The following is a 13,452-nucleotide window of genomic DNA, read 5'->3' on the forward strand; positions in this document are numbered from 1 at the left end:
ATAAATAAATAACTTGATAATGACTAAATTCAAAGTATTTTTGAATTGAACTTCAGCCGTATTATTATTATTATTATTATTATTATTAGTTATTTATTTTCACCAGAGCCATGCATGCAAGCCACATTACACACCTACACACCTACAGCTCTACAGGCATTAACACACCTACACACACTCGTGCATATCCACAGCTTTACACACACACACACACACACGCATCAACACACCCACACATTTACACATACGGTCTTATGTTTGCAAAGAAGCAAGATTTCTCACGAGGTGGGGTTTGTGTGTGTGTGTGTGTGTGTGTGTGTGTGTGTGTTCGCACCTTGAGCATCACCATGTCTCTACAACCAACCAATACCCACCCTAACACCCCCTCTCCTCCTCCAATCCCCCCTCCCCCCCACTCCCCGCGCGCGCTTCCCATCCCGCGCATCCACTGTGCGCGAGACACCTGTCTCCGATGCCCGTTCGTTCTACCTCTCCTGTGCCATCTAGAGATCGCCGCGAGTTCTGCTCCCCTCGCGCGTTACGCTCGAGCCGTGCCGTGCCGTGCGCTGCGCTGCGCATCCGACGCGTCGCTCGAGCGCTGGACCGCGGCTCTGCTGACGGGACTCCCATCCTCGGCGCGCGCTCGTGTTGCTCGTGTTGCCATCATGCAGTCGGAATTAAACGCGGAATATCGGACCGGACAAGGATTTCTTGCAGCTTAGATCTGACAGTGCAGCTTATACAACCGTGCGGTAAAGGATACGAAGAGAGGGAGAGAGAGAGAGAGAGAGAGGAATAGATAGAAAGAGAGAGAGAAGAGAGGGACGTAGTTATTTTTTATTTCTCCTTTCTGTTTTTGTGGGTTTCTGCGGGATGAAATGGATGATGGTGCAGAAAGACAGAGTTACAAAGCGCATCGGTGCGCATGAAGCTTAACGATGCAGAATGGACACGTTTCCACTGATCAAGGTAAGGAAGACCACGCATCATCATAACAGCGAAGGTCCCCCCCCCCTTTTTTTTCTTTTGCCAATTAGAGAAAAAAAAAAAAATTCTTCAATCATTTCGGAATTTAGGCAGCACTGAGGAACGCGTTGGGATTTACGCACGGCAGATCTCCAGCCTAGAAAAGTTGTCAATGCATCTGCTATGGCAAAGGCAAAGACATAAGTAATAATGGCAAGTACTGTTATAATGCTTACCATAGATGCATACTACTTTGGAGATTAAAGTCCCTGAATCTCTGGTGCGTTTTTTTTTTGTTTTTTTTTACTATCTATTTTTACTTTGTTTTTATTTATTTTTATTTAGATCTTTTTTTTTTTCTCTAAGTGTCATAAAAATGCCTATCTCAACGTGCCAAGCTGATCCATTTACATTTAAAGGATGTCTTGCAGTGTAGTGTCATGCACAGGTTGAGCATCTTATAGCAAATGAGAATCATCCAGGCTACAGAGAGACAAATGGTTAGTTTATAACTTATACTGTATGACTGCACAATTTGTAGGAGCAAAGATAAGATGAGATTTCATGTGAATTATGTATTTATTTATTTTTTAAGCATTTGTATAATACTTCAGGGGAATATTCAGTGTATGTGTGCATCTGTTACATTGCATGCTGCACCATTTTATTTTAGGGAGTGGTGTGTGTGTGTGTGTGTGTGTGTGAGTGAGAGAGAGAGAGAGAGAGAGAGAGAGAGAGAGAGAGAGACTTTTAATGGATGCTTTGTTTTCCCTCTATGCATACATATCCAAATTTATTGAGGACAAGTTTTGAGGAAAACAGGGGTCTACCTAGCTTGCACTGAATTTACACTAACAATATCTATCTTAGAGGGAAAAAATGTAAATCTAAATCATGTTTTGCATTTTTTTTATTTGCAGCCTGGAAAAGCAGAATGTATGAAGGTGTTTAAAATAGCGGTATGTTTCAGCACCATGTAATGTTACTACCTCTATATATATATGGAAATATATATTCCTTACTACTGCAGACAGCTGACTATCTGAACACATTTTTTGTGTGTTACTATGAAAAAGTAGAAAAAGGAAAAAAAAGGAAACTGTGCACTATTATGCAACCCTATAGGTTCTATGTAGAAAACCTGCAACAAAGGATTTTTTTATTTAACAAGCTAAAATACACACTTGTAGATAGCTACATCTGTTATCTAGCTAGGAAACTATTCATGACCCTTTTAATTATAAGGCCAAGAGTTCACAAGTTCACATTAAGACATACCATATACAAACTTGGACAAGAAGGGGTACTTCAGTTGGTTTAAAGGGCACATCTTATTTATCAATAGTGTTTTTTTTTTTCGTTTCTGGATAGCTGCATAAAATACACCATCAGTTGAAATGTACATAATATTTATGTTTCCATATGAAATATGCAATATATTGCTGACACTTAGCCATCATAACCATGTGTTCCTGTTGAACATCCAATTGCAACCCTATCTGTAAACCCCTTTACTTGTTGTTATTACCCCCCTCTTCTGGGAATGCTTTTCACTACATTTCTGAGGATATCTGGAGAGATTTGTCCATTCAGCCTTCATTCAATCAGTTTTGAAGTTTATCCCCAAAATCTTAACGTGATTGCGGTTGGAGCAAACCATGTCTTTTTAAAAACTGTGCTTTGTGCTCAGGTGCATTGTCATGCTGGACAATTTGTTAATGTTAATGGAATTCTTAAAAACATTCTAGCAAAACAACGATTTATTCTTCCAACTTTGTAGCGACAGTTTGGAGAAAGCCCACATCAAATGGAGGTGATTGTTAGATGTCCACATATTTTTAGCCCACATAGCAACAAGAAAAAGTAAAATTTAATACTCTTACGTCTGGAAGTGTAGAAGCTATTTTCTTTATAGCTTCCATAAAAAAGGCAATCTTAGAAAATAAGGTTTATTCCAAAGCTGTACTGGACAGTAGATTTCTTAAAAGTTTTTTTTTTTTAATTATTAACCCTTTGATCTCCTACTGTAATGGGAATACAGAAACACAAACTGTACAGTACTCATGGCCCAACCCTTATTAAAGTAGTAGATATGGTTCTATCACCTATAGTCCAATCCCTACAATTCACTTACTTATTGTAGCAAGGCATGTATATGAGGAGTTGGGATTTAGCCTACCTGGTCATAGGCTATTGAAGCAATATCAGAGTCAAGGTTGTGCTCTTGTACTGAATATTACAGCCGTGCTGCTATTCAGTACAACAGCGCAGCACAACCTCGATTGTGATTCTGTGGGTCCTTGAGCTGGTCCTCTTGCTGTTCAGTTGACAATGAAAGAATGAATGTCTTATGAACGTCTTTGACTTAGTCATGTCTACAATCTCCTACAACAAAAAGGCCTTCAAGGACTCTGACATGACATCTGATTATTAATGTACTTGACGTAAAGCATAATATTGAGTAAGTAATATTAATCATTAAGTAAGTAGTGCAGACCTAATAAGCATAGTATTTAGTATTGATGGATGTAATGTTGGGTCCTGGTAGTTTAATACTGTCAAATCACCAGGCAGTGGTTTAATGTAGGAACGGAATAGACTGATGGATGAAATATAATGGAGCATATTTTCGAAGACTGTTACCATAGATTCCCTTGGTTGTCCTTGGATTTAGTTCTCATCTCAGTAATAATGAAAGGTTTTTACTTCGTTTTATTTTTTTGAATGACTTCAATCCTTATGTGGTTAAATGCGTATCGAAAGATCTGTCAAACTGAATACAAAATCTTCCTAATGCTGGTCCACATTATTGGGAACTCTTTGTGCATACACACCGACAATCACACTCTACAGTATGATATACAGTATGTCTGGTGGGGAAAAAAGATAAAAAAAGAAAAAAGACGACAGTCCTATTTGTGTACGTGGCAGGAGAGCGCTGCCATGGCCTGTAAGAAATATTCCTTAATGAACTTAGAAGTGAAGCTTTTTCACCCACTGGACCCAATTTACAGAGAGTGGTAGTGAGAATTGTGGTCCTTTCAAAAAAAATGTCAAAAAAAATGTCTGGCGTAAATATCATATTCTTTTGTTATTGATAAAAATTAGAGGTGTAATAGTGAAATGTGACCAGTGGGTTCTAAAACATTTCAATTTACCATTAAATCTACATCACTGGCAGATGACAAGATCCCGAGCAAAAGCTAGCTGAGCTCTAAAAGCTCTGTTCTCACCACACTTACTCATTACCTATACCGCCTTATCCTGCATGCAGGGTCACAGGAGGTCTGGAGCCTATCCCAGGAGACTTAGGGCACGAGGCGGGGTACACCCTGGACATGGAGTGAATCACACGCTCATTTACATACTATGGACAATTTGTGAATGCCAGTTAGCCTAATCTGCATGTCTTTGGACTGTAAGAGGAAACCAACCAAGCAAATGCATGCACACGGATGGGAATCGAACCTGGAACCTGGAGGTGCAAGCAACAATGCTAACCATTAAGCCACGGTGCAGCCAACACCACCACACAGTTACTATATGTAAATGTATAAATTTCCCATTAAAACAATATATTTTATGTATCTGGACCTCGTCAAATCTTAATTAAATACCCCCGCTCTGGGGTTCAGTGTTTAGTCTTTCAAAAATCTTGGCATGAAGTCCTGCATCCTTGAGCAGTAAGTAAGGATAATTAATTTTAATTTCAGAATTAACCATGTGACATTTTGCCATTACATACACTGAGCACACTCAATAACAACAGTGGGAGATCCCGCAATAGGGGGGTCAGTACATTCTTCTACGTCTCTGTTCTCTCCTAATAGGAACTCCACTCAAGTGTTGAAAGCTAATGAACGTTCAATAAATCTTTTGCTGTCATCATGCCAAGGTCAGACGAAATGGAAGATGCTATCAGTGTGAGCTAAAGACATAGTATGACAGCTGAAGCAATGCATTGGGGTGTACAGCGTGGGGGAGGGTGGTGGTGGTGGTAGTGGTGGTGGTGGTGGGTCTGGGGAACTGTGTCATGTTTTGTATTCATCATGTGACTATGTGACTCTTATTTGTGCTGTGTAAAACACATTAATTTGTGCAGTTTGTGACGTAATTACATTTGATGGATTAAAACATAAAAAGAAAAAAAAATGAGTGACCTTCGCAGTGATAATTATTGTAGAAGCCTTATGATCATTTCCCGTCATCGTTTTCACCTACAAGTTTATTCATAAATAGTTTACAAAAGAAATGTGGTATTCATTTAAATTTTATTTGTTGAAAAAAATAAATGAATAAATAACCATCCAAAGCATCTCTTGAGTCTTAGTAAATTTACACACAGAATATAAAGACTAATTTACACTTCAATTGGCCTTAAAATCCTATACTTGGTCATAAGTCACTGCAGTTTTGCATACAGGTTACGTTTTTGTTAAGGTTACATACTGAAGCTTATGTACGGTACTGGCACTGCCTGAGCTGTATTATTGGGCTACGTTTACATTGTAAGCCATATTGCACAATTTATTTATTTACTTTTGGTCAGATCGGATTTGCATGTCATGACGGTTCACAATCATAATTACAAGTGATTCTAATCTTGACGCGTCTGTCCTTTGGAACAATATGCATATGCACATCGATACATTTACATTTAGGCATTTGGCAGACGCTCTTATCCAGAGCGACTTACATTTTTCTCTCATTACACATCTGAGCAGTTGAGGGTTAAGGGCCGCGCTCAAGGGCCCAACAGTGGCAACTTGGTGGTTGTGGGGTTTGAACCTGGGATCTTCCGAACCGTAGTCCAATGCCTTAACCACTAAGCTACCCCTGGCCCTATCGATACATCGCCATCTGGGCTAAAACATGTCATGAGTTTGTGCGACCGTTCATTCATTTCAATCAATGGATGCGTTTTTTTCCAAAAATATTCCTGGGATTTTGCAGTGGAGGACGGCAAGCAGTTTTTCCCCCTATGCTTCGTTTTAGCTGTTTTAGCACTGCTATGAAATCCTCGTGCTGCCAGTGACGACTGATGTCGGTAAACGTCCTATGCGTTCGCGGAGGCAAAAAAGTCACACGAATTCAAGTAACAATTTGAATCTGAAGTGACTCGGATCCGATCCGAAAAACATCAGATTTGAGGGGTTCAGACATCCCTGAAAAACAGATCTGTGTCACGTTAGGGGGAAAAAAATTGGAACTGAGCCACTTCAGGCTGGTAATGTGAACATAGCCTTGGAAAAGTTAATGCACTTCACCCTCAGGAGGTCCTCTTTCACCTTTTGCTGTACGTTTTGTTAATTATTTGTCACTTTCGGCTTTTTGACAGTTTTGCGGTTGGTATAAAAAATGCAATAAACATTGGTGGTTAACATATGAAGAAAATCCGAAAGTTGCCTCGAACCTTCTTTTGTGTTCAGCAGAAGATTGTACTTTAAACCATTAGCACCAACTTTGCTTAAGGGCTAGCCCCCCCCCCGAGCGAGGCTATTCCCAAACCTGTTCTCTTTTTTTCTTATTTGAGGTCAGATATGATGATTCAGTGCTGATGAGAATGTTGAGGAATTCCTGACAATGGCGAAATCTAACTGGAGCAATGACACCTCAGGGACAGCGAATGGAGCGCAGATGTACTGTGCCTGGCAGCCGCACACTGAATTAGATGCCTCTTTGGGGATGAAGGAAAATGGTTCTCAATCTCACAGTAAAATATGAGAATCTGACCATTAGCATGTAATTTCTTGCACAGCGACCCAGACAGATGAACCACATTACACTTCTACTTAAGAGTGAGTTGCCGTCTCATTTTTTTACATTTTTTTTTTTACATTCTTCCTGAAGACGCCACCGCATTCACTAAAGAGGGGATCCAGATTGTGGCTTCTGGCTTTCATTTTATTGGCCTGTCAATCATCCAGTGGAATGAGAAACCATGACTTTCATGTTCAGCATGAGATGCGTGAATAATCCATGCCTTATTTAAGTGTGTTGTTTAAAGTAGAAGGCTTCAACATATTCTGGTCAATATATGCAAACAATATTCATGTATTCTGTTTCTTAATGCTTTTTAGTTTCTTTGTTTTGTGAAGGCTAGTGTACAGTAAATCCCAGCTGGCTATACAGCACTCAGAAGCCAGTGCTCTATATTACACCTTGTGTCGTTAAGCCGTTTAAATCACATAGTCAATTAAAAAGAGGTCGCTTCTGAAATCGATTCGTTAGAATATTAATAATCTATCCTTCCTAACAGCCTCGAGATATTATGTTGATTATTCAATGTAACCAATGTAATTATTCCTTTGGACCTAAAAGTGATAGACTAGCCCTTTAATGAATGTTTCATGCACTTTTTTTTATGTGCACTGCGCTTATGCATCTTGCAAGGCAAATAAGATGCATCATATGGTGTTCATGTTAGACATCCTTTCTGACTATGACTGACTGTTCGCTGTAATGATCAAAAGCTCCTTATCTAATTTTGTCCCAAAGAGGACGTGTTCTCTGGTACATCCTCATTTTTTTTTTTTTTTTTTGTCTTTTTCTTTCCACTCTCACTTCTAGCTTGCTCATTAGGGATCGAATGTAGATCAAACCCCCCGGATTTCTGTACAGCTGCATTGTGAAAGTATATCTGTTACTAAAATCGCTATATAAATCAAATTGAATTAAATTCTGCTCATGTTCAATCTCTTAAACTCTTCTTATGTTTCTCACTCCTTTTCTGTTTTTTTTCTATTAGTGCCACAGACATCGCTAAACGATTTTAAAAATAGTTTCTGAATAATCTTCTTGTGGATGAATAAGCCGGGAGTTTAGTAAGGCTTAGAAACGGCCAAAGTTTCCCCATATTCGCTTACATTCTTTCCACTGTGAAAGCCTGAGACATCGAGCCTGGCGATTCAGACCACACAGGCTTATTTGTAATCGATTTAAACCCTTTCCCCTCAGTGAGAACAGTGTGGGCTGCCTTTCTAGAAATGCTTTATTAGTTAATTGCATCCAGCTGGCAGAGGCTCCTTATGGAGCTCCACTGGCTTTGGGGTAGCTGGTGTTTTCACACTAAAAAGCTCTCAGCGTTGTGAGTAAAGTGGTAACAGAATGAGATATTTGCTTACCGCAGCTGTTTCACTGTATTCATTAGAGATTAGTCGGAGTTGAAGGATGAAACAAATATTCGACGTAATTCATCAGCGACACACTGTCACCTGCATGGCTAATGCTCACAGTATGTGTGTCCATTCTGGATCTGGACCCCATTGGGAGGACAGAGTACCATATAAGGTGGGAATACACCTACAATGGGAAAGTAGTCCAGTTCATGGCAGTTCTCAAGGCATACGCATTCACACCAAGGGCTGGTTTAGAGTTGCTAATTAAGCTAGAGAGATAATGATGAGTTTAGTGAACTTTACAACCAAACAAGCCTTCATAAAGCATCCATATAGAGTCCCATTAGAATAAAATATCTTATGTAGGTATTTCATAAGATGTCATAGATTTAATGGCATATGATGGATAAACAAAAGCATGGTGGCATAGTGGCTAGCGCAATGGTCTTTCACTTCCAGGGTCTTGGGTTCCAGTTCCAGTCCGGGTCTGTTTGCATACACTTTGCACATTTGCCATGTGCTTGGTGGATTTCCTGCCACAGTCCAAAGACATGCAGATTGGACTAATTGGCACTTCCAGATTGCCTGCAGAGTGTGAGTTTGAGACTGTACAGTATATCTGAAGTATTTATATGCAGAATGCCTTAACTGGACCATTGCTTTACCACATAATTGGACCTAAGACAATATGACTAGAACTAACATGAATACAACAGCATAAGCACAAAAAAAGCATCAGTGCAAACAAGGTAGTTAAGACATCAGCACCTATTGTAGACATCCTGCCTATTGGACATGGTGTTCGGGAGCAGCAGGCCCTTAGGAAAGTGTTAAAACCCAGTCTTGCTTAATGGAGGCAGAATGAAGAGCCGCTTGTACAGCAGAGAGGCGATAACATTCAGGCTTGGCTGGGGATGTGGGCGCTGTGAGGAAGCTGTAATTTAGAGGGGATCTCAGCCTTATCTGCTGGTGTCCTGGTGTTGGCGGAGAAAAAGAAAAACACCTAGAAAAAAAAGAGAAAGGGCCCCAGGGATGAGTCATTTTAGGGAAGGAAAAAAAAAAAACACGAAGCGTCGACAGGTCTCTAGGAGAAATCTGTTGTTAATCACAGGTCAACATCAAGTACGGCTTGAAGATGCTGAATAGAGAGTGTGGACTATCAGAAGAGTGTGTTGTTGCAATAAAACATCAACCGAAAAGCACATGAAATCATTAACATCATGTTCTGATGTATGCCACCGAGTATTACGTACTGTAGCTCTACTCAAACACACACACACATACACCTACACCATCTAATTTATAAGAAACACATTTACACTTTATGCATTTAATCATGCCAAGTACATCACACAATGCAAGTTAACTGGTTAGATTTGATGAGGCTGATCGGTGTAGCTCCAGATTCCAGTTCCTGGTTGAATAGAGTGGAATCCTGTGTGGTTGTTTGCTGTTGTTGATTCTAAGAACAATTTCTGCTCACCATAGTATGGAGAGATTATTTGCCTTCCTGTGATCTCGAACCAGGCCGTCCACCATGGCATTACCACCCATAGGGCCGACGCTCGCTGGATGTTTTATGCTTTTGCACTATTGGGTCAGAAAGCGTACATTAGAACTAGGGGTCGACCGATTATCGTCCAGGCTGATTATCAGCGGCGATATTTAACTGATATCGGTCACTTTTATCTGTATCGTCATTTTTGCTTTGAGTGAACGTGTCTTAAGTGAAGTTTTTGCAATTTATGAGAGGAGCAGAAGCCGTGTCACCGGAGAGCGACTGTGATTTCGGCAACATAATCTAGTGCTGCTGAATTGAGACTCAAATTTCAGTGCATGTTCTACTAGTTCAGGTTAAATTAGACTAGTTTTGGTTGATCTTTTTACTTTATAAACCTTTTAAAAGTTATTCAATTAATTAATTAATATATTCATTAATTTTTATTCTAAAAAAATGCATAAATTTTGTAAGAAAGTGCTGGGAACTCTTCTTTAATTAAATGCATACGTAAACACATTTCAAAAATGTTTCGAGTAGAAGGTTGTGTTATTCAAAATTTTGACACCAAGATTTTTCATTTTTGCTGCAAATGCATTTCGGTTTCATATATCAGTTATCGGTCTCCTTCGCTACTAATAATTGGTGTCGGCATTGGCCCTAAAAAAAAAAAAATTGGTGGACCCAAAATCCAGTAGAGTTTCTAGGAATAACATCGGCTCTACAATGAACACATAATGAATGGTCAGTAAATAGACACAAAGTAAACTGTTAAAAAACTAAACTAGCTTTTATTACTTGTAAATAACTACTTGTATACTTTTTAAAGAGAGTTTGAAAAGCTCTAATAGGCTAGGTTTGCTGGTAAAGTAACTAATGCGGTTAATATTGGTGTTAACTGGTTTATGCATTTGCAATTACTTCTACAGTACGGAAATGTGTTGCCCAGATTCACAGGTCCATTCCCAGCATTCACAAAAAACTTTCCTTTTGACACTGTTTATTATATATATATATATATATATATATATATATATATATATATATATATATATATATATATATATATATATTCCAACAGTCTCAACATCTGTGTGTGTATTCTGTCTTTTCCTGTTGGGTTCTCTTCTATCCTGAAGTGACAGCACAATTAGAAGAAGACTGAACAATTATAGTTTGTTTGAAAGGCTTGTCAGGAGATTTTGGAATTATTTGTAGATTGCTTATTGTATATTATATAATGTAGATTAAATACTACATCAATAAAACAGGATTATAATCTTGCTTTCTATAGGTAATGAGCACTTGTGCATTTCAATGTGTAAGATTTGTCTTGCATTTGGCAGACGCTCTTATCCAGAGCGACTTACATTTTTATCTCATTACACATCTGAGCAGTTGAGGGTTAAGGGCCTTGCTCAAGGGCCCAACAGTGGCAACTTGGTGGTTGTGGGGTTTGAACCTGGGATCTTGTGAACCATAGTCCAATGCCTTAACCACTGAGCTAGCCCTGGCTCCATCTTGCTCCATTTAAAAAAAAAGAAGAAAAACCAAAAAAAAAAAACACTTGTGTTTCTGTTTGTAACTCTTCATATTTAACTGTGAGGGTATGGAGTACTCTAATAAAGTCAAAAGCTGAATATAGTGTTATAATATGCATCCCTTTGAAGTGCTGATTCCAGTCCTGTGTTACTGGTGTAGTAGTCCAGCTGTTGTTTTTGTTGCATGGTACAGTATAGAACCTGGGTAACACGAGATGTGTTCGTAGGAGTTTTAATTCCAGGTTCTGTGTAGAGATTTGTGAGAACTACATAAGCCAAGAAAACTATGAAAGCGAAACAGAAGGACTTAAGGAGTTCGCAAACCATGGCTTTATGTGCAACCAGTTTGCAACAAGTTATGTATTAAGAGAAGCAAATCCTAAGCCTGCGCAGTTTGTTGAAAGCCATTTCTGTGCCTATGGTAGAAACGGGATTAAAACAACAACAACAACAACAAACAAAAAAGAAAATCACATTGTTTTCTTTGTTTTGTCATTTATAGCCTACTGGTAAAACTCCCACCACTTCCTGGGCTCTAAAATTATGCAGGGTTTTCTGTCTTCTCTCACTAGTGTGGGATTGATGAGCATGTTTGTGTCAGATAGACGAGCACAAAGATGAGGTTTGACAGCGTGGGAATAATCCCCGGATGGGCTGATGTCACAGCTCCTGGCTCACTAATGCAGCTCCTGTTCAACTCCCACTATTTTTGGAAAATATGTTTTTTAATAGGATATCGTATAATTTGAAGTCATAAGTAATAATAACGTTTGAAATCACATTTTTATTCACTATTCTGATTGGTGTACTGGATCTTTAATTTAATGCCAGTCTATAATATAAACAGTTGCTCAGCTCTGACTTGAGTGTAATGAAAATGAACAGAATGCAGTTATAGAGATTTAGTTTCATTGATAGCATGAAGCCGGTCCGAGCCAGCTTATATGACTATGGCACAGAGCCTGGAAGAATATTTCTCTTGGGGTAGAGTAGGAAAGAGCGCTATACACACACAGTTTAAAAAGGGGATTTTTTTTGTTTGGATTAAAATAAATAAATAAATAATAATAATAAAATAAAATAAAAATTCAAGCTAGGTTTCAAAGGTCTCCATAATGTATATTTGCCAGAACTGAGCCTGAAGAGGGTTTATGCAAAAACTTTGTCACTACTGTAAATGTGGGTTGGATGGATGGATGGATTGGGCTAAATGGCTTGACTATTGCTATGATATTGCTATGGCTATAGTAAATGACTATTACTTTTCTAAAAGATTGTATTGATGTTTTTTTTTTTTTTTTTTTGCAAACTTTTAGATTTTCTGAGTCAGACTAGACGGGTTCAGCTCCCTCAGTTTTGCTCGCAACCCATGAAGCTTATATTAAAACATTCAGCTGGGTATTTTGCTAAAAATGCACCATGTCAACTATTTCGGACGTGTGCTGTACCCTTTTGGTCCTTCAGTCCTAACTCCTGATTTTGTTTCCGATTAGAAAATGAGAGAAATCGTATTAAACAACATAAAAATCTGACATGAAAATTACTATTCTACAAAAAAAAATCATGTTGATCAAAAAAAAAAAAAAATACCCCTTGAAACCTGGCCGCGAAGAAACTTAACAAAAAACTATTTTTAAAATTATTAGGATTAGCTAATCAACCCAGTATTCTGACTGAAAAAATGAACACTCCAGGATTAACCGTTCCTGAGTTATCGGTCCATGAAACAGCACCACATCCTCCTATTTAAGTCTTTGAAAGAGATCAGGCTACGTTCTCTAGGTGTGACTCAGCCACACCGAGGCAGATGCATCCACGCAGCCCAACTTCACAATTTGTCCTGGAATTGTCTGTAGAATTTTATGTTATGTGTGCACACACACACACGGGGGACCCATCTGAACGTCTAAAATTCATCAAAAGGTGAATTAACCCTAATTAGCGCCCTTTAAGTCTTTTAGATATTGTGAAGATTTGTCTTGCCTTAGACATAAACTCTCCAAGCTGTACATGATTTTGACAGACAGTGGGACAGAAGACTGGCTGGGTTTAGAAATGGATGTAGAGTCCACAACATTTATCTCTCTTAATGGAATTGGTAGCAGTAGTAATAAATGTAAATCTGTCTAATTGCCTGTCAAGAAATAATAATAATTAAAAAAATGTGCAGATTTACACACAGCCAAGAACTGTGCCGTAATAAACAAGCACACTTTTAATTATCTATAATGTAGTGGCCTTTTATTTTTATAGTAAGTTTTTTTTTTAGTCCCTTTAAAAAAGATCCATCAATACAAAGTACAGTGGACCCTCGACATACGAACAGCCC

The 13,452-nt window shown here is 38.7% G+C and overlaps 1 protein-coding gene across 2 annotated transcripts in view; it reads left to right on the forward strand.

Moving 5' to 3' along the window:
• Positions 1-586: 586 nt before the first annotated feature.
• Positions 587-13,452, forward strand: part of LOC128536368 (leucine-rich repeat and fibronectin type-III domain-containing protein 2) — a 134,549-nt gene continuing 121,683 nt past the window's right edge. For both annotated transcript variants that reach the window (XM_053510592.1, XM_053510593.1), the window contains exon 1: positions 587-969. The gene's annotated coding sequence lies outside the window, so the exon portion shown is untranslated. The remainder of the gene's footprint in view (positions 970-13,452) is intronic.

This window comes from Clarias gariepinus, chromosome 13 (assembly GCF_024256425.1).
Source record: "Clarias gariepinus isolate MV-2021 ecotype Netherlands chromosome 13, CGAR_prim_01v2, whole genome shotgun sequence".
Lineage (NCBI taxonomy): Eukaryota > Metazoa > Chordata > Actinopteri > Siluriformes > Clariidae > Clarias > Clarias gariepinus.